The 24,945-nt window shown below is 44.9% G+C and overlaps 1 protein-coding gene and 1 pseudogene across 7 annotated transcripts in view; both read left to right on the top strand.

Annotated features, from left to right (window-relative positions):
• The window catches only part of ZNF496 (zinc finger protein 496), a 73,495-nt gene that overhangs the window by 29,846 nt on the left and 18,704 nt on the right, over positions 1-24,945 (top strand). The window lies entirely within an intron of this gene.
• Positions 18,317-24,437, top strand: LOC132234649 (polyadenylate-binding protein 4-like; annotated as a pseudogene).

The following is a 24,945-nucleotide window of genomic DNA, read 5'->3' as shown; positions in this document are numbered from 1 at the left end:
GGCACACCTACTATTCTAATATTGTTACGTTTCACACTGTCCCGCAGCTCCCTTAAGTTGTTCTCCTGTTTCTTAATTGTTTTTTTCTTTTTGGTTCTCTGATTGAGTAATATTTTCAACTCTGTCTTCTGATTCACTGATTTGATCCTCAGCTTCCCCTAATCTGCTGTGTATTCCTTCCAATGTGTTCTTTATTTGTGTTATGGCATTTTTTAAAAATATATTTGATTGATTTTTTTACAGAGAGGAAGGGAGAGGGATAGAGAGATAGAAACATCAATGAGAGAGAAACATTGATCAGCTGCCTCCTGCACACCTCCCACCGGGGATGTGCCCGCAACCAAGGTACATGCCCTTGACCAGAATCGAACCTGGGACCTTTCAGTCTGCAGGCTGACACTCTATCCACTGAGCCAAACCGGTTAGGGCTGTGTTATGTCATTCTTTATCTCAGACTGTTCTTTTTTCATAGTTACTATGTCTTTTTTCATACTGTTGAGCACTTTTAACATCTGAACTCTATTTCAGATAAATTTCTTATCTCTGCTTCATTAATCTTTTCTTCTGGAGAATTTGCTAGTTCTTTCACTTGGGGATTGTTTCTTTGTTTCCTCGTTTTGGTTGTTTGGGTTTGTGACTATGTTTTAGGTAGATCCTCTATACCTCTCAATCTCTAGTGCAGGACAGTGTTAAAGGCTGTTTCTGATTAATTGGATCAGGCAAAGACTCAAAGCTTCCAGAGACTGCCTCTGTCTACAGATTACAAGGATTCTGACTTGAATTGCCCCCAGGCAATTGTCCTCAGGTACAGGGAGAGTTTTTTCAACAGGGTGGGGCAATTGCTTCTGCCTGGAGGCTAATTGTTACTTTTAATCTCTTAAGTGGCCTCAGGGCAAGGTTTTTTCCTAAACGGGTGTGTGGACTATCTTCCCCCCAGGCAAGGCAGTTGTCTATGTGGGAAAGATGTCCTCTGCTGTATGAGGCAATTGCTCAGCCCAGGAAACTTGGGGTGTCTGCCTTCTGAGCTCTATCCCACAAGTCCCCAGTCCTGGGTTCTGCTCTCACAGCTCCAGTCCACTTCACCCTCCCTCTGCCAGAGCACAAGGTGGGTGGCTCCACAGGGAATTTTTGTGTGTTGGCCCTTTAAGAGGGTGCCCAAACTTTCAGCTGCCACTCCCTGGCAGACAGCACCCCACTGCTTTTCACAGCTAGATGTTATGTGGGTACCCTCCTCAGTTTGGTGCTCTCTGCTGGGGAGCCCAGCTTCGGGATTAGATCCCAGAGTTCTCAGTGGCACCCCCCGCCCCCCTCACAGCTGAGGTATCTTTCCAGGACTTCAGTTGCTGTCTGTGGGTGCCCGGCCAGCCCTTTCACACCTCTGCCCCTCCTACCAGTCTCTATGTGGTCTCTACCTTCAGTCCTTGGGAATCAGCATTCTCTCCTGTGAGTTTTACATTGACTATTCAGGAAGCCTTTCTATATTTCAGTTGTAATTCCAGCTTGTTCCTGGGAGCATGTCCATATAGCATCCTCCTACTCTGCCACCATTTTTAATCTCTCTATTAAAATGTTTCTTACATATGTTTTATTGACTGGGCCTCAAAAATATTCATTGTGGACTGCATGCGAGCCACGAGTTTGACATGCTTGCTCTACATCCTGCCAGCATTTGATTGATTTATTGATGATATCTTTTCAGAAAGGTATGAGATGAAAACTCACTCTGGTTTTAATTTGCATTTCCCTTTTGATCAGTGATGTTGAGCATCTTTTATGTGTCTATTGGCCAGCTGTATGTCCTCTTTAAAGAAATGTCTACTCAGATCCTCTGCCTATTTTGTAATTGGATTGTTGTTGCCTTTTTATGTTAACTTGTATGAGTTTTTAATGATGTGTAGAACGGTGAATTCTTTCCTGAAGTTTTTCATTTACTTTTCTTAGATTCATCAGAGGAATCACCATTTATGATACCTATGGTCTTATGGAATGTGTTTCTTAAGTTTTGAAAGTTGAAATTACTCCTTGATTCATGGGCTGCAAAATGGATGCTGTATTAGCAGGCATGTAAACAACACAGTCTCATTGTACATCTTTATCGGACAGAGCTCTTGTGTGACCAGGTGTACTGTCAGTGAGCAGTAACATTTTAAAAAGAATATTTTCTGCACAGTAGGTCTGAACAGTGGGCTTAAAATATTCAGTAAACCATGTTGTAAACAGATGTGAATGTCAGCTAGACTTGTTCCATTTATAGAGCACCTCCAGAGTAGATTAGCATAATTCTTTATTTGAGGGGTCTCAGGGACTCTCCAAGGTGGGGTCATCCATTGTACAGTGGGGTCCAAGATAGGCCCCTACTATTTTCAGAATGTAACTGAGTACGGCTTCAACTTAAAGTCACAAGTTGCATTAGCACCTAACAAGAGAGTCAGCCTGTCCTTTGAAGCCAGGCACTAATTTCTCCTTTCTAGCTATGAAAATCCTGTATGAATGACATCTTTCAATATAAGGCTGTTTTGTCTACATTTAGTTGAGCCACCTTCATTAATTATCTTAGCTAGTTCTTCTGGATAACTTGCTGCAGCTTCTACATCAGCATTTGCTGCCTCACCTTGCACTTTTATGGCATGGAGACAGTTTCTTCCCTTAAATCTTATGAACCAATCATATATATCTACACTAATAAAAGAGAAAGATGCAAATTAACCATCACTCTGCTACACCCACAAGCCACGCCCACCAGCCAACCAGGAGCCAGTGTGCAAATTAACCCAACTAAGATGGCCATGGAGCTGGAGCGAGCAGGAGGCTTGGGTTGCTCCTGGCAATGGAGGAAGCCAAGCTTTCCGTCTGCCCTGGCCGGCCCTGGGCTCCGCTCAAGGCTACAAAGTTTCAATTATAGAAGATAAATAAATCCCAGATACCTGCTTTCAGGCTGCTCTGGGAAAAAAGAAAAAAAGGAGAGGCTGGGAGCTTGGGTCGCTGGGGGATGTGGCCAGCCTGAAAATGGCCATCAGCCCCTCACCCAGGCTGGCCGGGCACCCCAGCAGGACCTCCCCACCCTGAAGGGCTGTGGACTGCCTGAAAACAGCCCTCAGCCCCTCACGCAGGCTGGCCACACCTCCATAAGGTGAGGGTCCCCACTGGGGGGCTTGGCCAGCCTGCAAACAGCCATCAGCCCCTCACCCAGGCTGGCCAGACACCCCAGCGGGACCCCCACCCTGATCCGGGACACCCTTCAGGGGAAACCAGCTGGCCCCCATCCGTGCACCAGGCCTCTATCCTATATAAAAAAGGGTAATATGCAAATTGACCCTAACAGCAGAACTACTGGGAATGAATGGTCACTATGACACACACTGACAACCACAGGACAGATGCTCAATGCAGGAGCTGCCCCTTGGTGGTCAGTGCACTCCCACAGGGGGAGCCTTGCTCCGCCACAAGCCAGGCTGATGGTTGCCAGCACAGCGGTGGTGGCGGTAGCCTCTCCCGCCTCCTCAGTAGCGCTTAGGATGTCCGACTGCAGCTTTGGCCTGCTCCCCACTGGCAAGTGGACATCCCCGAAGGGCTCCCGGGCTGCCAGAGGGATGTCTGATTGCCAGCTTAGGCCCGATCTTCCAGGAAGTGGGCCTAAGCCAGCAGGTGGACATCCCCCGAGGGGGTCCCAGACTGCGAGAGGGCATAGGCTGAGCTGAGGGACCCCCCCGAGTGCACAAATTTTTGTGCACCGGGCCTCTAGTCTACACTAATAAAAGAGAAACATGGTAATTGGCGTACGACCGCTACCCTTTTCATTGGCTAATCAGCGAGATATGCAAATTAACTGTCAGCCAAGATGGCGGCCGGCAGCCAGGCAGCTTGAAACTAACATGAGGCTTGCTTGCTTCAGTGACGGAGGATCGTTGGAGGAAACCAACGTTCCCCGCCTGCGCCTGCAGGCCTCTGAGCGGGCAGTTTAAGAAACATTGTAACAAATACCGCCAGACTTCAGCCAGCAGATTCACAACATTGTAAGCAAAGGCCAGAAACCTACTTTTAGCGCGGAGGCCTAAGAGCTGGAGCCAAGCCTCAAGGTAAAGCTGGCCCAGAATTAAAAAAAAAAAAGAAAAGAAAAAAAGGAGCGGTTGGGAACTTCAGTCACTCCCAGCCTGAAAACAGCCCTCAGCCCCTCACCCAGACTGGCCAGGCACCCCAGTGGGGACCCCCACCCTGATCCAGGACACCCTTCAGGGCAAACCAGCCAGCCCCACCCGTGCACCAGGCCTCTACCGTATATAGTAAAAGGGTAATATGCCTCCCGGCACCGGGATTAGCGTGACAGGGGGCAGCGCCCAAACCCCCTGATCGCCTGCGGCTCTGTGTGTGACAGGGGGCGGGGCCCCAACCCCCCGAGCATCCCTGCTCTGTGCCTGACAGGGGGGAGCTCCCCAACCCCCCCCCCCCCACGGGCCCTGCTCTGTGTGTGATGGGGTAGAGCCATAACCTCCCCATCGGCCCTGCCCTGAGTGTGAGAGTGGCGGCGCCCCAACCCCCTGATCGGCCCTGCTCTGTGGGTGATAGAGGGCGGTGCCCCAACCCCCTGATGGGCCCTGCTCTGTGTGTGACGGGGGCAGCGCCCCAACCCCCTGATGGGCCCTGCTCTGTGTGTGACGGGGGCAGCGCCCCAACCCCCTGATGGGCCCTGCTCTGTGTGTGACGGGGGCAGCGCCCCAACCCCCTGATTGGCCCTGCTCTGTGCGTGACAGGGGGTGGCGCTGCAACCTCCCCATCAACCCTGCCTTGAGTGTGACAGGGGACGGTGCCCCAGCCCCCCAATTGGCCCTACCCTGAGCGTGACTGAGGGTGGCATCACAACCTCCCAATCTGCCCTGCTCTGTGCATGACGGGGTGGCGCCCAAACTCCCCAATCGGCCCTGCTCTGAGCCCGACCAGGGGCTGCACCTAGGGATTGGGCCTGCCCTCTCCCACCCGGGAGCAGGCCTAAGCCAGCAGGTCGTTATCTCCCGAGGGGTCCCAGACTGCGAGAGGGCACAGGCCAGGCTGAGGGACCCCCCCTCCCCCCCGAGTGCACAAATTTTTGTGCACCGGGCCTCTAGTATGTATATAATTGTATTGATTTCACAGAAGAAGGGAATGGGGAGAGAGAGATAGAAACATCAATGATGAGAGAGAATCATCGACCAGCTGCCTCCTGCACACCCCCTACTGGGGATTGAGCCTGCAACCTGGACATGTGCCCTTGACTGGAATCGAACCCGGGACCCTTCAGTCCACAGGCCAACGCTCTTAGCTACTGAGCCAAACCAGCTAGGGCATTATGAACCAATCTTTGCTAGTTTCCACCTTTTCTTCTGCAGCTGCCTCATTCTTCAGCCTGCATAGAATTGAAGAAAGTTAGGGTCTTATTCTGTTATTAGGCTTGGGCTTAAGGGAATATTGTGGATGGTTGGCATTTTATCCAGACCACTAAAACTTTCCATATCAACAATAAGGGTTTCACTTTCTTAACATTTGTGTGTTTATTGGAGTATCACTTTTAATTTACCTCAAGAATTTTTCCTTTGCATCCATAACTTGTCTGTTTGGTGCAAGAGGCCTAGAGATCAGCTTATCTTGGCTAGTTTTCTTTTTTTTTTTTTTTTTGGTCTGGCTTCTTTCTTGAAGGATTAGCTGTACATGGGACCATCTCACAGAGCAGGACTTATTTCAGAGGGGCTCTGGTGCCGACGGAGTCTGCCCCTTTAGTGTATTGGTTGTGGAGGTGGTTACATGGTGCTTTGATATGTTCTGGAGCTACCTACCATGTGTGCTGACTCTGGGACCTCCCAGGAGGTGCAGGCCAGGGTCAGCTTCTGCCCGTGTTCTGCCTGGAGCCACCCAGCATGAGCTACAAAGCTATCTGCAAATGGCTGCTACTTGTGCTGGGTTTGGAGGTGCCCAGAGGCCAAGCTGTGATCTAAGTCTAGCTGCTGCTAGTGCCAGGCATGGGGCCACTTAGCAAGAGGTATGGGTCACACTGAAGCCAGATGCTACTTGTTTGAGAGATTTTACAAAAGTCTGGAGCACGAGCCAAGATAGGCCCTTAGTATGGAAAAGCCACTGGAAACAGCTTGAGTGGACCCACAAGTTGGGTAGGGTGGGGTCTCAGGGACTCTCCAGGGTGAGCCAAGTTGATAGAGCCTCAGATATGGTGCACACTAGCCTGTGGGCTCTGTGGGAAGTGGAGTCTTATAAAAGGAACAGTGGCTTCTGCCAGTACTTCTGTTTGGGAGAAAGCTGCCTCTCCAGCTCACTCTCTGATGCCTGACAATTCAGTTCCTCCCTGTATGTTTCTGGTGCTTTCAAGCTGCTGCCCCAGAGCTGGAGCTCAGCGGGAGTGAGCCTGTGTAAGTCTGTGCATGGGCCCTTTAAGAGGAACTGGTTGGGACTCCAGCAGTCCTGTCTCCCTCAGCCTCAATCACCGCTGGTTTTTACAGCCAGAAGTTATGAGGATTTCTCTTCCTGACACTAGAACCCTGGTCTGGGTCTGGTGTGGGGCTGGGACCCCTTCTCCTGAGGGGTGACCTTTGTAGCTGGGATATCCCTTCCAATTTTTGTCCCCCACACATAGGTGTGGAACCAGGCTGTTCTGTGTTCCCACTTCTCCTACCAGTCTTGATGTGGCTTCTTTAAATCCTTAGTTGTAGGACTTCCATTCAGCTCTATTTCACGTGGTTCTGAATGATGGTTCTGTAGTTTAGCTCTAATTTTCATGTTGTTATTGGGAAGATGTAAGTCTTATCTTGACTTTCTACATGTCTTCCTTACTAAGTTTAATCATTTCTAGATTTAGATTTAAGATGAGAAACATGACTCTTCTTTCACTTAGATTCCATTGTATGGTTATTCACAGGATTAATTTCATTATTGTGTCGAAGGGAACAGGGAGACCTGGGGAGCGGGAGAGAGATGGGGGACAGCCCCTTGGTGGAGTAGTCAGAACACTCAACCTTTATTGATTATGTTCACCCTCTTATATACTAGTAGATGCAGTCCGTGATGCCCTAAGCAGTAATGGTAGTAACATCAAAGATCACTTATCACAGATTACCATAACAAACATAGTAATAAAAATGTTTAAATTATTGCAAGAATTACCAAAATGTGACACAGAAACACAAAGTGAACAAATGCTGTTGGAAATCGGTGCCGGTAGACTGCTTGTTGGGGTGCCATGAGCCTCCATCCTGCACAGAATGGAGTGTCCATGCAGCACAGTAAGCCCAGGTATGCCTGTGTTGTGGTTTCAATTCCTGCAGTTCCATTTTGTTATTCTTCTTATCTTCTGTTTTCTTTGCTGAGACTATGTCTTTGCCGAGGATTTTTATTTGTTTTTAGTATGTTTGTAATTGTTCATTGAAGCATTTTTATCAAGGCTTCTTCTTCTCTTGTCAGATGGTTCTTAACAGCTCACATCTGTTGGTCTTTTTCCCCTCCAGTTTGAGATTCCTCTGTGGACTTCATTGTCTCTGAAGGGGGCTTCTGAGTGGAGATAGGAGCTCACCGATGGTGTGTGTGTGGGGGGGGGGGGGGGGTGGCAAGGGGCTGCCATTGGCCTGCAGGGACAAAAGTCCTGGCTCCCCATTGGTCCTCCTGAGACCCCTCACTGCAGCCTGGTTTGGGGGAGGCCTGGGCTTCCCCAGTTTGTTGTGCGGTGCTTGGTGGAAGTAGAGCAGTTCTTGTCTGTCTGACTCTGCTGCCCTTTCCTGATTCTGTGGCTGAGTGAATAAGTTCTGTTGGGTTTTATTTTTATCTGTGCCTGCTGGCATTTCTGGATTGCCAGCTCCTTCAGCTTCAAGTTTGATATTTGAGGCATAAGGAAAACCAGGGTCCTCAACACCATGCGGATCCTCGGGACCCCAGGGCCCTAGGCTGTCAGGGTTTGGGCTGTCCTGAGTGGAGGAACCAGGGAAAAGCACATCTGCCCCATCTCTGAGGAGGCAGCCGAATTTCCCCCATCCATTCTCCCATTTTGAAAAATTGGCAAGATTTAGAAAGTGAAAGTACGTTACACGTCCCCAGTTACCTCAGAAGAAATGTTTTGATGCACTTTCTTCTGGATTTGGGTTTTCTGTGGTCACTCTGTAGATCGTTGTACCATGTTTTTATGCTTCTCTCCAAATGGAAGCTTTCCCATATGACTCAAAAGCTCCCTGGGTGTCCAATAAGTGGCTGTGTCAGCATTGTCCGGCTGGCAACTGGAGGCCACTGGTCATTCACCTGTGCTGGCACTCCGGTTTGCTTCCATGGTTTGTGAACATCCTTGCCCGCTGTTTTCGCAGACACCACCAAGGGTCAAAGGGAAACAAGACCCACATTTCTTTTGATAATATATGCTGCCAATTTTTTCTTGAAACTGCAGAGCCAGACACCTCCCGGTGCTGTCCCAGAGACCAGATTCCTCTCATATTTCATCGATGGTGGCAGTTAGCATCTTTTCCTCATTAAGGGACTGTCAGGGAGGGAAAAAACTCTTTTTCTCTACTTTCTTAGGTTCAGTGGCCGGGGCCCTGCAAACTGACAAGAGAGATTCACAGGAGAAAAAAGACTGATTTCATATGCCTATGGGGTGCCTGACAGAAATGAAATGAAAATCTCGAGACAGCAGTCAGAGCTTATATACCATTTTCATGGAGAAATGACAAGACAAAGGAAAAGGAATTTGAGCTTCAAGGGGCAGTAAGTTGTGGGCAGGTAAATATACGTGGACACTTATGGAAGATAAGGTTTATTTAGTAGTTCGTTATGCTGCCTTGGACTGATAAAAGTCTAAACTTCTGTCTGCTAATCCAGAGTTATTGTGCCGTTCCTGGGAGGAGGGGAAATGGTATTCCTGCATAAAGGGAAATTCAGACTTTGTTTCTCTGTTCACTTCAGCTCAAAACAGTCTTTTTCCAAGCTTGCTCATTTTGGGGTAGCGTATTTGATCCCCTTTGAGACCAACATCAAATTATTTTCTGGAAGCCCCTGGCTTCCATACTGAGGGACTTGTCCCAGGGGACAGGCTTCCCCCAGGCTTGCCTCTTTCCTTTTTTTTTAAAAAAAAATATATATTTTATTGATTTTTTTACAGAGAGGAAGGGAGAGGGATAGAGAGTTAGAAACATCGATGAGAGAGAAACATCAATCAGCTGCCTCCTGCACACCCCCCACCGAGGATGTGCCTACAACCAAGATACATGCCCTTGATTGTAATCAAACCTGGGACCTTTCAGTCCGCAGGCCGACGCTCTATCCACTGAGCCAAACCAGTTAGGGCAACGCTTGCGTCTTTCTAGCAGCAAAGCCAGTTGGGGTCCTCTTCAAATGCAGCTTTTCAGGCTGCACCCCAGACCAACTGAGGCAGAATGTGTATTCTTTCCTATATTTCATTGTTTTCTTTATTCACTGTTTTTTTAATTTTTGAAATATACTATTTATTTATTTTAACTTTTTTTTTGGAATTAATTTCAAACTTGGTGAGATTATAAGAATAGGACAGAGATTTCCAAATGCCCTTCACTTTAATTTCTGTATATTCATTTTCTCCCCTTCCCTGTCTGTTTCACCTCTTGCCTCTGCATACATTTTTTTCCTGAATTTTTAGAGACTGTGTCTCTCTATTCATATGGGAGCATATTTTCTAAAAGCTAGGATGGTTGCTTACCTAACCACAATACAGCAGGTTCTCGAATAAAGTTGTATCATTCAGTACCCTTTTTTTTTCAAATATATTTTTATTGATTTCAGAGTTAGGGGGAGAGAGAGAAAGGTCAATGATGAGAGAGAATCATTGATCGGCTGCCTCCTGCACGCCCCACAGTGGGGATCGAGCCCACAACCCTGGGCATGTGCCCTGACTGGGAATCAAACCTTAACCTCCTGGGTCATGTAGGTTAATGCTCAACCGCTGAGCCACATCAGCCATTAAAACGTTGATGTAGAGGGAGAATCGATTTCCATATGGAGTTCACCCATTCTCCCCACATCTGCATGGTTTTTCTCTGGGGACTCCATTTTCCTTCCTTGTCCCAAAGATGTGCATGAGGGCAATTGGTGTGTCTACCTCATTGTAGTTTGAGTGTGGGTGTAAGTACCCTGTGATGGAAGAACTAGAAGGCCATCCTGTCCAGGATAGTGGGTCCTGCCAGGGCCAACCTGCCAGAGAGGCTCCACTCTGGCCACCATGACCCTGAGTCAGCATGTGGGAAAGTCATGTTCTTAATTGTTCTTATTAATCTTTCTTAAATGTCTGTATAGTTCACATTTATTTCAGTGTTTGATATGAGAAGAATTTTGGGTCTTCATTTAGAAATTTGGTGATTTTTTTGTGACCAGAAATATGCCATAGGAACTTGGTCTAGTTTATGCCAATGCCCCTGATCAAATTGGTTTCCTTATACATCGTTTTGCTTAAAGTCACAGTTTCCAAGAACCTATCTTCAATGTTAAGTAGGGACTTACTAGTGTGTGTGTCATATTCTGGAAATTTAACATTTAAATAACATACACCAGGGTTGTGCTTCTCATTTCTTTATCCTGGCTCCAGTGTTTCCTCCTTGGGGTGTCCATGTTTGTCATGGCATCCATAATTCTGAAGAGTGAAGACTAGACCTTAATAAGATTTAATTCCTATTGAGGTTCAAGTCACATGTTTTGGTGGGAATGCTGGGCTGAGTCATGTCCTTCCAGGGGTGGCATCGAAGTAGTGTGCCACATAGGGCTCCTGACAGCGCTGAGCACCAGGGCAGGGTTCCTAGGTAATTTTTAATATGACATTTATAAAATTTGAGTATAATCTATAGGTTTTTTTCCTGTCTCTCTATAGCTTTATTATTCTTTTTGTTTTTAAAAAATTCTTTATTGTTGAAAGTATTACTTGTGTCCCTTTTCCTTCCCCCTCAATGGCCACTTCTAACCCACCCCTTCCCCCCATCCCAGGCCTTCTCCACCCTATTGTCTGTATCCATGAGTTACGAATATATGCATACAGGTTCTTTGGTTGATCTCTTCCCCTTCACCCACACTCCCCCAACATCTCTCTGAGATTCCTCATTCTGTTCCATGATTCTACTTATCTGGATCTATTTTGTTTGTCAGTTTATTTTGTTCATTAGATTCCACATATGAGTGAGATCATGTGATACTTACCTTTCTCTGACTGGCTTATTTCACTTAGCATAATACTCTCCAGGCCCTCCATGCTGTCTCAAAGGGTAAGAGATCCTTCTTTTTTTGTTTTTAATTTAATTTAATTTAAATTTTTAAAATATATATTTTATTGTTGATAGTATTACAAATATCTTCCATTCTCTCCGCCTTCTCCCTGCTCCACCCAGGCCCTACCCACCCTTCCAGGTCTTCACCACCCTATGGCCCATGTCCATGGGCTATGCATAAAAGTATATAAGTTCTTTGGTTTTCCTTTTCTTGCCCACCCTCCACCCCCTGCAGAGATTGTTCTTTTTTACTGCTGCATAGTATTCCATGGTATAAATGTACCACAGCTTTTTTATCCACGCATCTACTAATGGGCACTTGGGCTGTTTCCAGATCTTAGCTATTGTAAATTCTGTTGCTATGAACATAGGGGTGCATACATTCTTTCTGAAAGTGGGATCACTGGGTCAAATGGCAGTGCCATATTTAATTTTTTGAGGAAACGCCATACTGTTTTCCATAATGGCTGCATCAGTCTGCATTCCCACCAGCAGTGTACTAGGGTTCCCTTTTCACCACATCCTCGCCAGCACTTGTTGATTTGTTGATGATAGACATTCTGACAGGTGTGAGATGATACCTCATTGTCATTTTAATTTGCATCTCTCTGATGATCAGTAACTTTGAGCATTTTTCATATGTCTCTTGGCCATCTGTGTGCCCTCTTTCGAAAAGTATCTAGGTCAGTGATGGCAAACGTATGACATGCGTGTCAGAGGTGACACGCGAACTCATTTTTTTGATTGATTTTTCTTTGTTAAATGGCATTTAAATATATAATATAAATATCAAAAATATAAGTCTTTGTTTTACTATGGTTGCAAATATAAAAATGTTTCTATATGTGACACGGCACCAGAGTTAAGTTAGGGTTTTTCAAAATGCTGACACGCCGAGCTCAAAAGGTTTGCCATCACTGATTTAGGTCCTTTGCCACATTTTTTGATTGGGTTGTTGTATGAGTTCCTTATATATTTTGGATATTAACCTTTTATCAGATGTATCATTGCCAAATATGTTCTCCCATATACTGGGCTTCCTTTTTATTTTGTTGATGGGTTCTTTTGCTGTGCAGAAGCTTCTTATGTTGATATAGTCCCATTTGTTTATTTTCTCCTTAGTTACCTTTGCCCTAAGAGATGTATCTGTAACCATATTCCTACAAGGAATGTCTGAGATTTTGCTGCCTTTGGTTTCTTCTAGGATTTTTATGGTTTCACAACTTACATTTAAGTGTTTTATCCATTTTGAGTTTATTATTGTGTATGGTGTAAGTTGCTGGTCTAGTTTCATTTTTTGCATGTATCTGTCCAATTTTCCGAACACATTTATTAAAGAGACTGTCTTGACTTCATGGTATGTTCTTGCCTCCTTTGTCAAATATTAATTGAGCATAATGGCTTGGGTCGATTTCTGGAGTCGCTGTTCTGTTCCATTGATCTATATGCCTGTTCTTGTGCCAGTACTAGGCTGTTATGATTATGCTGACTTTGTAGTATAACTTCATATCTGGTATTGTGATTCTTTCCATTTCGTTCGTGTTTCTCAAGATTGCTGTGGCTATTCGGGGCCTATTTTGGTTCTATATAAATTTTTGGAGTATTTGTTGTAGATCTGTGAAATACGCTGTTGGTATTATAATAGGAATTGCATTGAATCTGTAGATTGCCTTTGGTAGTATGGACATTTTAATGATGTTACTTCTACCAACCCATGAACACGGTATATTCTTCAACTTTTTATATCTTCCTCTATCTATTTTTCCAACGTCCTGTAGTTTTTCGAGTACAAGTCTTTCACCTCCTTGGTTAAGTTTATCCCTAATAATCTCATTTTTTTTGCTGCAGTGGTAAATGGGATTGTTTGTTTAGTTTCTCTTTCTAAGAATTAATTTTTGGTGTATTAAAAAAAAAACATCAATTTTGGGGTGTTGATTTTGTATCCTGGTACATTGCCAAATTTATTTATTAAATCTAGAGAGGGGTTTTTGTGGAGCCTTTAGGGTTTTCTATGTATAATGTCACATCATCTGCAAATAATTCCTCCTTTCCAACTTGGTTGCCTTTTATTTCTTCTTCTTGTCTGATCACTGTGGCTAAGACTTTTAGTACGGTGTTGAATAAGAGTGGTGAAAGTGGACATCCCTGTCTTGTTCCTGTTTTTGGGAATGGTTCTAGGTTTTGCCATTGAGTATGATGTTTGCTGTAGGCTTGTCATATATGTCCTTTATTATGTTGAGATATGCTTCCTCTATTCCCACTTTGCTGAGAGTTTTTATCAAAAGTGGGTGTTGTATTTTTTTGGATGCTTTTTCTGCATCTATTGATATGATCATGTGATTTTTGTCTTTCAGTTTGTTTATGTGATGTATCAGGTTTATTATTTGTGAAAATTGTACCAGCCTTGCATCCCTGGAGTAAATCCCATTTGGTTTTGGTGTATTATCTTTTTAATATATTGCTGGATCAGATTTGCTAATATTTTGTTGAGGATATTAGTGTCTACGTTCATCAGGGTTATTAGCCTGTAATTCTCTTTCTTTGTAGTGTCATTATCTGGTTTTGGAATTAGGATCATGCTGGCCTCATAAGAAGAACTTGGAAGTGTTCCTTCCTCTTGGATTTTTTGGAATAGTTTGGGAGGATAGGTGTTAGTTCTTCTTTGACTGTTTGGTAAAACTTCCCCGTGAAGCCATCTGGACCAGGGATTTTCTTTGCTAGGAATTTTTTGATTACTGCTTCTATTTCATCAGTTGTTATTGGCCTATTCAGGTTTTCTGATTCTTCCTGATTCAGTTTCAGGAGATTATATTTTTCTAGGAATTTGTCTATTTCATCCACATTGTCCAGCTTGTACACATGTTGTTGTCCATAGTGTTTTCTTATAATCCTTTGTATTTCTGTGGTGTCAGTTGTTCACTGTTTTCCTTTTTTATTTTATTTATTTGGGTCCTTTCTCTTTTTTTCTTGATGGTCTGGCTGTTTATCAATATTGTTTATCCTTTCAAAGAACCTGCTCTTGCTTCCATTGATTTTTTGTATTGTTTTTTAGTCTCTGTGTCATTTATTTCTACTCTAATCTTTATTATTTCCTTCCTTCTACTTACTCTGGGCTTTACTTGTTGTTCTCTTTCTAATTTTTTAAGTTGTAGGGTTAAATAGTTTATTATTAATTTTTCTTGTTTTTTGAGGTAGGCCTGTAGTTCTATGAACTTCCCTCTCAGGACTGCTTTTGCTGAATCCTACAGATGTTGTGTTGTTGTGTGTTCATTTTCATTGTTTCCAGGAAGTTTTTTATTTTTTTCCTGATCTCATTGGTATCTGTTTCATTCTATATAATAAAAGCCTAATATGCTAAGTGTCCAGTTGACCAGTGGGCTGTTCAACCAATCAAAGCATAATATGCTAATGATATTCTACAGCTGCTGAACCGCTCGCTATCATGTGCACTGACCACCAGGGTGAGACACTTGACTGGTAGGTTAGCTTGCTGCCAGGGCCCGGCCCATCAGGACTGAATGAGACAGGCCGAACATGCCCTGGAGCCCTCCCTCTGCCCCTTGCCGGCTGGCAAACCTCCCGCATCCCTCCCCAGCCCCAATCATGCACTGGTGGAGTCCCTCAGCCTGGTCTGCACTCTCTCGTAGTCCAGGACCCCTTGGGGGATGTCAGAGAGTGGGTTTCAGCCTGATGGCGCAGGCCAGGCCAAGGGACCCCATTGGTGCACGAATTCATGCACCAGGCCTCTAGCCTATATAATAAAAGCCTAAGCGAGTGTTACGGCGGAACAACCAGTCGCTATGATGTGCACTGACCACCAGGGGGTAGATGCTCAACGCAAGAGCTGCCCCCTGGTGGTCAGTGCACTCCCACAGCGGGGGTGCCACTCAGCCAGAAGCCGGGCTTGTGGCTGGCAAGCGCAGCTGCCACAAGGTCAGGAGCCTCTCCCGACGCCGTGGCAGCAGGCACAGCAGGCCAGGATGAGTGCAAGCGATTCGGGCTCCTCCCTGGCCTCCTGCCAGTTTAGGCAGTTGGACATCTCCCAAGGGGTTCTGGACTGCACGAGGGCGCAGGATGGGCTGAGGGACTGCCCCCCCCCCCAACCCCCAGTGCACGAATTTTGTGCACTGAGCCTCTAGTTGTTTAATATCATGCTATTAAGCCTCCATGTGTTTTAATGTTTTGGGGTGTTTTTACTGTAATTGATTTCTCATTTCATTCCACTGTGTTCTGAAAAAAAATGTTTGGTGTGATTTCAGTCTTCTTGAACTTATAGAGACTTGTTTTGTGTCCTAAAATGTGTTCTATATTTGTAAATGACCCATGTGTACTTGAGAAGAATGTATATTCAGCATCTTTGGGGTGAAATGTTCTATAAATGTCAGTTAAATCCATGTGATCCAGTGTGTCCTTTAGTGTCACTGTTTCCTTGTTAATTTTTTGTCTGAAATATTTATCCAGTGAAGTCAGTGGTGTGTTAAAATCCCCTACTATGGATATATTGCTGTCAGTCTCTCCTTTAAAGTCCTCCAGAAGTTTTTTTAAATATATTTAAGTGCTCCTATATTGGGTGTATATATGTTTACCAGAGTTATATCCTCTTGCTGGATCAATCCCTTTAGTATTATGTAGTGACTTTTGTTGTCTCTTTTGATGGCCTTATTTTGAAGTCTGTTTTGTCAGATATTATGGGTATTGCTACCACAGCTTTTTTTTTTTTTTTTTCCATTTCTATTTGTATGGAAAAATTTTTTCCATCCCTTCACTCTCATCCTGTGTGAGACTTGTTCTAAGGTGGATCTCTTATATAGAGATCATATAGTTGGGTCATGTGTTTTAATCTATTCAGCTACCCTATGTCTTTTGATTGCAGCATTTATTCCATTTACAGTTGAGATTATTATTGTTAGGTACTTATTTATTGCCATTTTAATTCTTTATGCCTACATTCCTCTCTCTATTTCTTGTCATTACAGCAGTCTCTCTAGCATTGCTTGTAGCGCTGTTTTGGTGGTGATAAATTCTTTCAGCCTTTTTTTGTCTTGGAAGCTCTTTATTTCACCATCTATTTTGAATGATAGGCTTGCTGGATATAATAATTTTGGTTTCAGATCCTTGCTCTTCCCCCTTGATATTTAATTGTTTATCTCCACTCACTGAAAAGATTTTCCTTTCCCCTGTTGAATTCCTTGGCACCCTTGTCAAAAATCAGTTGTCCACATATGTCTGAACATTTGGGCTCAACCTCAGTTGAGCTTTGTTTTGATCCTTTATGTCATTATTACTGTAATGTTAGTGGTATAGTAAGTTTTGCCATTGGGTACTGTGCGTCCTCCAGTTTTCAAAATTCTTTTGGCTGCTTCTAAGTGCTTTGCACGTCTATATAAATTTTAGAATCTTCCTGAAGTTTTTGCTTGGGATTGCACTGAACCTATAGGGTGTTGTGGGCCAAATTGACATCTTGTTAAATCCTTCATTTCTTTTTGTTCAAGTGGGACACATTATGTACACGTTTTCCTTAAGGATTCCATGGTTTTTGCCCTGGCCTGTTTTTGCTCAGTAGATAGAGCGTTGGCCTATGGACTAAAGGGCCCCAAGTTCAATTCTGGTCAAGAGCACATGCCCAGGTTGCGGGTTCAATCCCCAGTAGGAGGCATTTAAATAAAAATATATTTAAACAGCAACAAAAAAGAATTCCATGGTTTTTTTAATGCTACTGTAAATGGTCTGTTTTTGTGGGGGGTTTTTTATTATAATATATTTTATTGATTTCAGATAAGAAGGGAGAGATAGAAACATCAATGATGAGAGAGAATCATTGGTGAGCTGCCTCCTGCATGCCCCATACTGAGGATCAAGTCCATAACCCCAGCATGTGCCCTGATCGGGAATCAAACCGTGACCTCCTGGTTCATAAGTTGACACTCAACCACTGAGTAATGCCAGCCAGGCTCACTATACCAATTTGTTAAACATTTTGTTGAAGTTTGTTCTATACCACTAATGTTACTGATTAGTTATACCACTGTTAAGTAATTATAACACATTTAGAATTTTTAATATAAAAGTTGATTCCCACCAAGGAGCCAAAACCATAGACCTTTGACAGCCCCAGTACTGGCTGGTGCCTCCCCTTGAAGAGCCATGGGGCGGTGTGTCACTTCAGTGAAGACGTGTTTCCCCGCGGTCTAGCAACTCTCCTACTTAGAAACACTTACACATGGGCTGGGAGACAGAAAAGAGAGTTCACTGAACTGTTGCTTGTAATAGCAAAGTATAGCCGGTCCCAACTTAGAATGGCTCAACTTTACTGTGGTAGGAGAGTGATAGATATAATAAAAATGGTGTTTCGGATTTTGAAATTAGGTGTTTTCATGGGCTGGCCAAATGCAGAAGGATGCCCTCTCATGGTGCTGGGAAGGGCAGTGAGCGCAGGTCCTGACAGCCAAGTGATCACAGTTTGATATTTCACGCATTTTCGACTTAGGATATTTTCAATTTACAATGAGATTATCAGGATGCAACCGCATCTTGGCTGAGGAGCATCTGTCCTGGGAAAAACCTAAACATTGATAAAAGAATGGGTGAAATCACTGCACTCTGAAATTCTACACATTAGTTTAAGTCAATGAACTAGACCAGTGGTCAGCAAATTCATTAGTCAACAGAGCCAAATATCAACAGTACAACAATTGAAATTCCTTTTGAGAGCCACATTTTTTAAACTTAAACTATATAGGTAGGTACATTGTTATTAACTTAATCAGGGTACTCCTAAGCTGGCCTTTGCTAAAAACGTCCTCAATCTGATTGAGGTACGTTCGCTGAGGTCGACCCCTTCCAACACTCCCATCCACACTGGTCTTGTATACTTGTTTCGTCTGTCTCCTTTCGTTCATCCTCTCTGCATGGCCACACCATCACAACACACCTTTCTCAGTCCTCGACAGTACATCTTCTTTCACTCCACAATGTTCCCTAAAATTAACTTAATAAACTTTACTTAAAGTTTTAAGTCAACTTCGCACTGTACGTGTGCACCTGCATGTGGTATTTTGTGGAAGAGCCACACTTAAGGGGCCAAAGAGCCACATGTGGCTCGTGAGCCACAGTTTGCCGACCACTGAACTAGACCAACATGTATGCACATGAATAAGTCTTAAACAGAATGGGAATGTGAGTCAAGTTCAACATTTAAAACCATACAAAACAGTGCTGTGACATCATTTCAAGTTATATTGAGATGCAGTTAGAGTTTAAAAGGCATGCACTAATATTTACACCAAACCCAGATGGCAACCTCCCTCTGGGGAGGTCTGCAGGTGGCACTGGGGGCAGGAAAAGCTCAGAGTTTAACCCAGTGCAGTCTGTGACCTACACACCACACCTTTCAAGGAAAACCTGAAGCAAAGACTGCAGCCTGTCTACATTGTTTGTATCTTAGAGGTGGGTGCATGGGTATTTTGTTTCAACATTTAATGAAACTTAAATGTTCCATGCCTAGGATAAATCTTCAGACACCAGAAAAAGGCATAAAGAAAAAACCTCGATTCTACCAAACATTATCTTCTACATTCTTTTGCACACACTTTTGCATTCATCCTCATGATTTCTTTAGGAAAATGTCCTGGAAATGGAATTAATGAGTCACAGGGTGTACTTCTGTTACTTTCTCCCCAATTGTCCAGAAATTTCTCCAAGGACCCATGGGAATATTACACTTAATCTCATCTTTTTCCTGATGGGCTTGGGCAAAACAAAACAAGTGTTTGTAAGCCCATGACTATTTTCATCCTATATAATAAAAACATAATCTAAGTGTCCGACCATTCGTCTGACCGTTCCACCAGTTGCTATGATGCGCACTGACCACCAGGGGGCAGACACTTCAACCGGTAGGTTAGCTTGCTGCTGGGGTCCAGCCGATCGGGACCGAGTGAGACGGGCCAGACATACCCTGGAGCCCTCCTGCAGCCCCTCCCTGGCTGGCGGCCCCGATCGCCGGCCAGGCCAAGGGACCCCACTTGTGCACGAATTCGTGCACTAGGCCTCTAATGTAAACATAAGACTGTTGGATTTCACTTGTATACCTGATGATTGACATTTAAAGACACATTTAACAAGATTTCTAGGGCCCATTAGAAAGCTTTGACCCAGCAATTTCCAATCTTGACTTCTTGTCGTGGTCACCTTTGGAAGTCTTCATAATTCTTTACCTTGATAAAGTAACACTATTTCATAGTTCAAAAGATACTAAATGTTGTTGTTGAACCCATGTTAAATTTTTCTGATGTTATAGAGCAGTTTCTAGACCACGGCTTTATTGACATTTTGGTTGACAGTTCTTTGTCACGTGGAGCTGTCCTGGGCACTGTGGGGTGTTGAGCAGCGTCCCTGGCCTCCATCCCTGTGATGTCTGTAGTACCCATCCCAGTAGTGACAGTGTCTCCAGGCATTGCCACAAATCCTCTGGGTGCAGAGTCACAGTGCCATAGAAATTGTGCTGATGTGGAAGAATAACCTTTTTCTTAGAAGATTCATGCAGGCACTTAATTGGAGCAACGTATCGTAATGCCTTAAGTCCCCAGTGACCCAGGGGATGAGGGAACATGCCCACCCATCATATATGAGAGACAGGGCAAATGTGACAGATAGGCAAGATGTTAACTTAGTAAATCTAGTTGAAGGGCTCTGGGCCCTTTATGCTCATTGTTCTACTCTCTGCTGTCTCTGGGTTAATGTGAAAACAACTATGTACGTAGGGGAGGAAGAATCCAAAGGATATTCGTTGAAAACTGTCCTTTCCCAGCCTGTTCCCCCCACACACACCTGATCCTAGCCCCAGAGCAACCATCCAGGTAACTGGTGATCATCTAGAGCAGCGGTTCTCAACCTGTGGGTCACGACCTCTTTGGTGGTTGAACGACCCTTTCACAGGAGTCACCTAAGACCATTGGAAAACACATATATAATTACATATTGTTTTTGTGATTAATCACTATGCTTTAATTTTGTTCAATTTGTAACAATGAAATTGGGGGTCACCGCAACATGAAGAACTGTATTAAAGGGTCGCAGTATTAGGAAGGTTGAGAACCACTGACCTAGAGCCACAATTTTTAGCCTTTCTCATTTCATGGAACACATTTTTTGTCAATCTGACAAAAAAAAATAGGTATAATTTTGCTTCATTCACACCTGCCAATATCGAGTGAATGTACATGCAGGCAGTTCCTGCAACCATATATACACGTACAGTGTGACATACTTAGTGGAGATATGCTGTGTGTTTGCTCTTCTGGGATTAGACAGTATGAACAGAAATGTCAGCTAGACCAGGAGTTCTCCATGTTCTCCCCTGTTCTTTGAAATAATCAAGGTTCCAGATTATTTCAAACAAAGTGAATAATTTTTTAGTGACATTTATTGTTATCAATTTATTGTCATATTAATATTTATAGGAAGTTTGAGACCCAAATAACTTCATGCTTCAATGGGCAAATATCTATTTCCATTTTGTAAAGGACTTCTTTATTTTTATGGCCTTCTCATATAATATGGATATGTCACCATTTTTAAAATTAAAATTAATTTGCCCTAGCTGGTTTGGCTCAATGGATAGAGCATTGGCCTGTGGGACTGAAGGGTCCCAGATTCGGTTCTGGTCAAGGGCAAATGCCCAGGTTGTGGGCTCGATCCCCAGTAGGTGACATGCAGGGGGTAGCTGATCGATGATTCTCTCTCATCATTGATGTTTCTACCTCTCTCTCCCTCTTCCTTCCTCTCTGAAATAAATAAAAATATATTTTAAGCTCTCCGCCCTGGGTTGCCACAGTCTCTGCTGCTTTTGGGCTCAGTAGCCTGAAGAAAAAAAGAAAAAATTAAAAAAACAAAACCAAAAAAACCTCGAAAACGCTTTAAAATCTGGAAAAGGAAAAAAAAGAGAGAAAGAAAAAGTGAATCCTCTTCGAACCTACAGGGAAGTCACTTTTGCACGCTTCTGGCCTGCCTGCCGCCTCCACTGCACCTGGGCGTCAGTGGTGAGCCACGCGTGTCCACGCCCCAGCCTCGTGGCAGCCCCACACTGTCCTCCCTGAGCACCATGTGTCCGCGCTGCCCATGGCAGCCCGTGTGAAGGCAGCTGCGCGCTCGGCCCCCCAGGCTTGCAAACTGACAAATATTTTGCAGCTGTAAATCTTATAGTGTCAGCAGCCCGGGGCCTATATTTAAAGAGAAACACGTATCCCAGAGGCTGCGTGGGCACCGTTCGGCTGGCCCTTTAAGAATTTTTGTAATTTGGAGGAAAGTCCCCATTTTAATACATTTATTTTGGAAATTTGGAGCTGAAAATTACAAGCTCCCAGGGAGAGCCATATTGTTTTTGAGAGCCTTTTGTCTGCGGTCCTGTAGTCTCGAGGGAGCCACCCCAAACTTCTGGGTCCCTCCTGCTCTGCCACCTGTGAGCCAGTTGCGCGCTGCTTGGGGAAGAACCCCTTTTATCCTTTGTGAGCCCTGTAAGAAGTCCTGGCAGGGCTTGGGGTCCTGGGGGCTGGGGAGATGGATGCTGCCACCAGCAGCTACCCCATGGCCTCCCTGTATGTGGGTAACTTGCACGGGGATGTCACTGAGGCCATGCTGTATGAAAAGTTAAGCCCACGTGATCTCACTCATTTGTGGATAATAAAGAACATTACAGATTGTTGAACAAAAATAGACAGGCAAAGAAGCATCGAACAGACTGTCAAGCTACAGCGGGAAGGTAGGGGAGGGCTGGGGGGGGTGGGGGTAAGAGATCAACCAAAGGACTTGTATGCATGCATATAAGCACAACCAACAGACGCAAGACACTTAGGTTCGAGGGGACAAGGACAAGTGCCAGGGGGTAGGGGAGGTCGGGGGGAGGTCAGTGTGGGGGGGGGCAGAGTTCAGCCCTGTGGGGCCTGGCTTCCACCCGGGTCTGCCACAATGGGATCACCTGCTGCTCGCTGAGTTATGCCTTCGCCAACTTCCAGCAGCTGGCTGGCGCTGAGCGGGCCTTGGATACTGTGAACTTTGATGTGATTAAGGGAAAGCCAATCCGAATCATGTGATCTCAAAGGGATCCCTCTTTGAGAAAAGCTGGTGTGGGAAACGTCTTCATCAAGAACCTGGAAAAATCTATAGATAACAAGGCACTTCATGATACTTTTTCTGCTTTGGGGAGCATTCTGACCTGCAAGGTGGTGTGTGACAAGAACGGCTCTAAGGGTTATGCCTTCGTTCTCTTCGAGACCCAAGAGGCTGCAGAGAAGGCCATCGAGAAGATGAACGGCATGCTCCTCAATGACCACAAAGTGTTTGTGGGCAGATTCAAGTCTCAAAAAGAATGGGAAGCCGAGCTAGGGGCCAAAGCCAAGGAGTTGACTAATATGTATATCAAAAGCTTTGGGGAAGAGGTGGATGATTCTGAAAGAGCTGTTCAGCCAGTTTGGTAAGACCTTAAGTGTCAAGGTGATGGGAAATCCAAAGACTTTGGCTTTGTGAGTTAAAAAACATGAGGATAGCTCTAGCTGGTTTGGTTCAGTGGATAGAGTGTCAGCCTACGGACTAAAGGGTCCAGGTTTGATTCCGGTAAAGGGCACATGCTCAGGTTGCAGGCTCAATCCCCAGTGGGCGCAGGAGGCAGCTGATCAATGATTCTTTTTCATCATTAATGTTTCTCTCTCTCCTCTCCCCTTCCTCTCTGAAGTCAATAAAAATATATTTAAAAAGCATACACACACGAGGATGCCAATATGGGTGTGAAGAGATGAATGGAAAAGAAATCAGTGGGAAAGTCATTTTTGTAGGCTGTGCACAGAAAAAAGTGGAATGGCAGGCCAAGTTAAAACAGAAATTTGAACAGCTGAAGCAAGAGAGAATTAGTCGATATCAGGGGTGAATCTCTACATGAAGAACTTGGATAACACCATTGCCGATGAGAAGTTATGGAAATTTTTCTCCTTTCGGATCCATCACCAGCTCTAAGGTAATGCTGGAGGATGGGAGAAGCAAGGGGTTTGGCTTTGTTGGCTTCTCATCTCCTGAAGAGGCCGCCAAAGCAGTCACTGTGATGAATGGATGCATCATGGGTTCCAAGCCACTGTATATGCGGAGGGTGGCCGGAATGAGAGCACTCCCTGCCAATGCCATCTTAAATCAGTCCCAGCCTGCAGCTGGTGGCTACTTCGTGCCAGCAGTTCCACAGGCTCAGAGAAGGCCTCCATATTACACACCTAACCAGTTAGCACAGATGTGACCTAGTCCATGCTGGCAGCAAGGCTTCCAAGGAATGCCAAGTGCTCTACACCAGTCTGAGCCTCGTCCAACTCTTCGCCATCTGGCTCCAACTGGTAATGATTCGGCCGCTCGTGGCCTCCCTACTACTACTCAGAGAGTCGGGTCTGAGTGCCCAGACCGCTTGGCTATGGACTTTGGTGGGGCTGGTGCCACCCAGCAAGGGCTGACTGACAGCTGCCGGTCTGGAGGTGTTCCCACAGCTGTGCAGAACTTAGCACCTCGCACCGCTGTGGCTGCAGCTGCTCCTCGGGCTGTTGCACCTTACAAGTATGCCTCCAGTGTCTGCAGCCCTCTCCCTGCCATACCACCTCTGCAGGCACCTCAGCCTGTGGCCCATGTGCAGGGGCAGGAGCCCCTGACCACCTCCATGTTGGCCGCAGCACCCCACCACCACCACCCCCCCAGGAGCAGAAGCAGATGCTGGGTGAACGTTTGTTCATTCTCATCCAAACCATGCGTTCGAACCTGGCTGGAAAGATGATGGGAATGATCAACAACTCTGAGCTGCTGCACATCCTGGAGCCCCCCAAGTCTCTCTGCTCTGAGGTGGATGAAGCTGTGGCAGTTCTACAGGCTCATCATGCCAAGAAAGAAGCTGCCCAGGTGGGCATTGTTGCTGCTGCTACCTCTTAGGCAAGGAAAAAACGGTTCAGAAGCCAAATAACCCGTCATGAAATTCAGCTCAAGGTTTGAAGATTTCCTAGCTTGCCCTATGGACCTCAACACTAAGAACCACAAATTGCAAATTTAATAGGTCGTTTAGTACCAAAAGGTCAATTATGAAGCACCTAGAATTTTTTAGTTAAAAGAATGTATTCTCTGGGTTCTGCTACAGCTCAGGCAGTGTTAACTTTTTTTTTCCCCTGTTGTGAGTTTCCCCCCCCACCCCCAGAAATTGGTTTTATTTGATGTATCCAAGTCTTAAGTTTCTCAATTAAAAAAAAGCTCTCCATAGAAAGATTTTTTAATTAACTAATTAATATTAATTTGACATATTACCATGGTCTGTGATTCAAGTTTAAGCGAAGTCTCCCAGCCATGCCTTACCCCAGGTCCCACTGCTAAACTGCTGGTGATCCAGACTTCTGGACATTTTGTCGTTGAGTAGTCTAGATCATGTGACACACAGCTTGGAGGGCTTTCTGGTCATGCAGAGAGGACCCTCGCTCCTAATGGGAGTTTGCTTGAACCTGCCAGACTGTCCTGGAGTTAATCCATGCTCTGGTGATGGGCAGAGAGCCCATCAGTGGGAACATTCTTCTCTGCTATAAACAGCATCTTCAGTCTTTATTATCTATGATCAAAATGTATTGATAATATAGTATCTGTGATTATCAGTGCTGCTGTGACTAGGCTGATCCAGACCTAACACTGCATATGTGCAAAA

This window comes from Myotis daubentonii, chromosome 5 (genome assembly GCF_963259705.1).
Source record: "Myotis daubentonii chromosome 5, mMyoDau2.1, whole genome shotgun sequence".
NCBI classification, from domain to species: domain Eukaryota; kingdom Metazoa; phylum Chordata; class Mammalia; order Chiroptera; family Vespertilionidae; genus Myotis; species Myotis daubentonii.
This window is presented reverse-complemented; position numbering and strand designations above follow the sequence as displayed.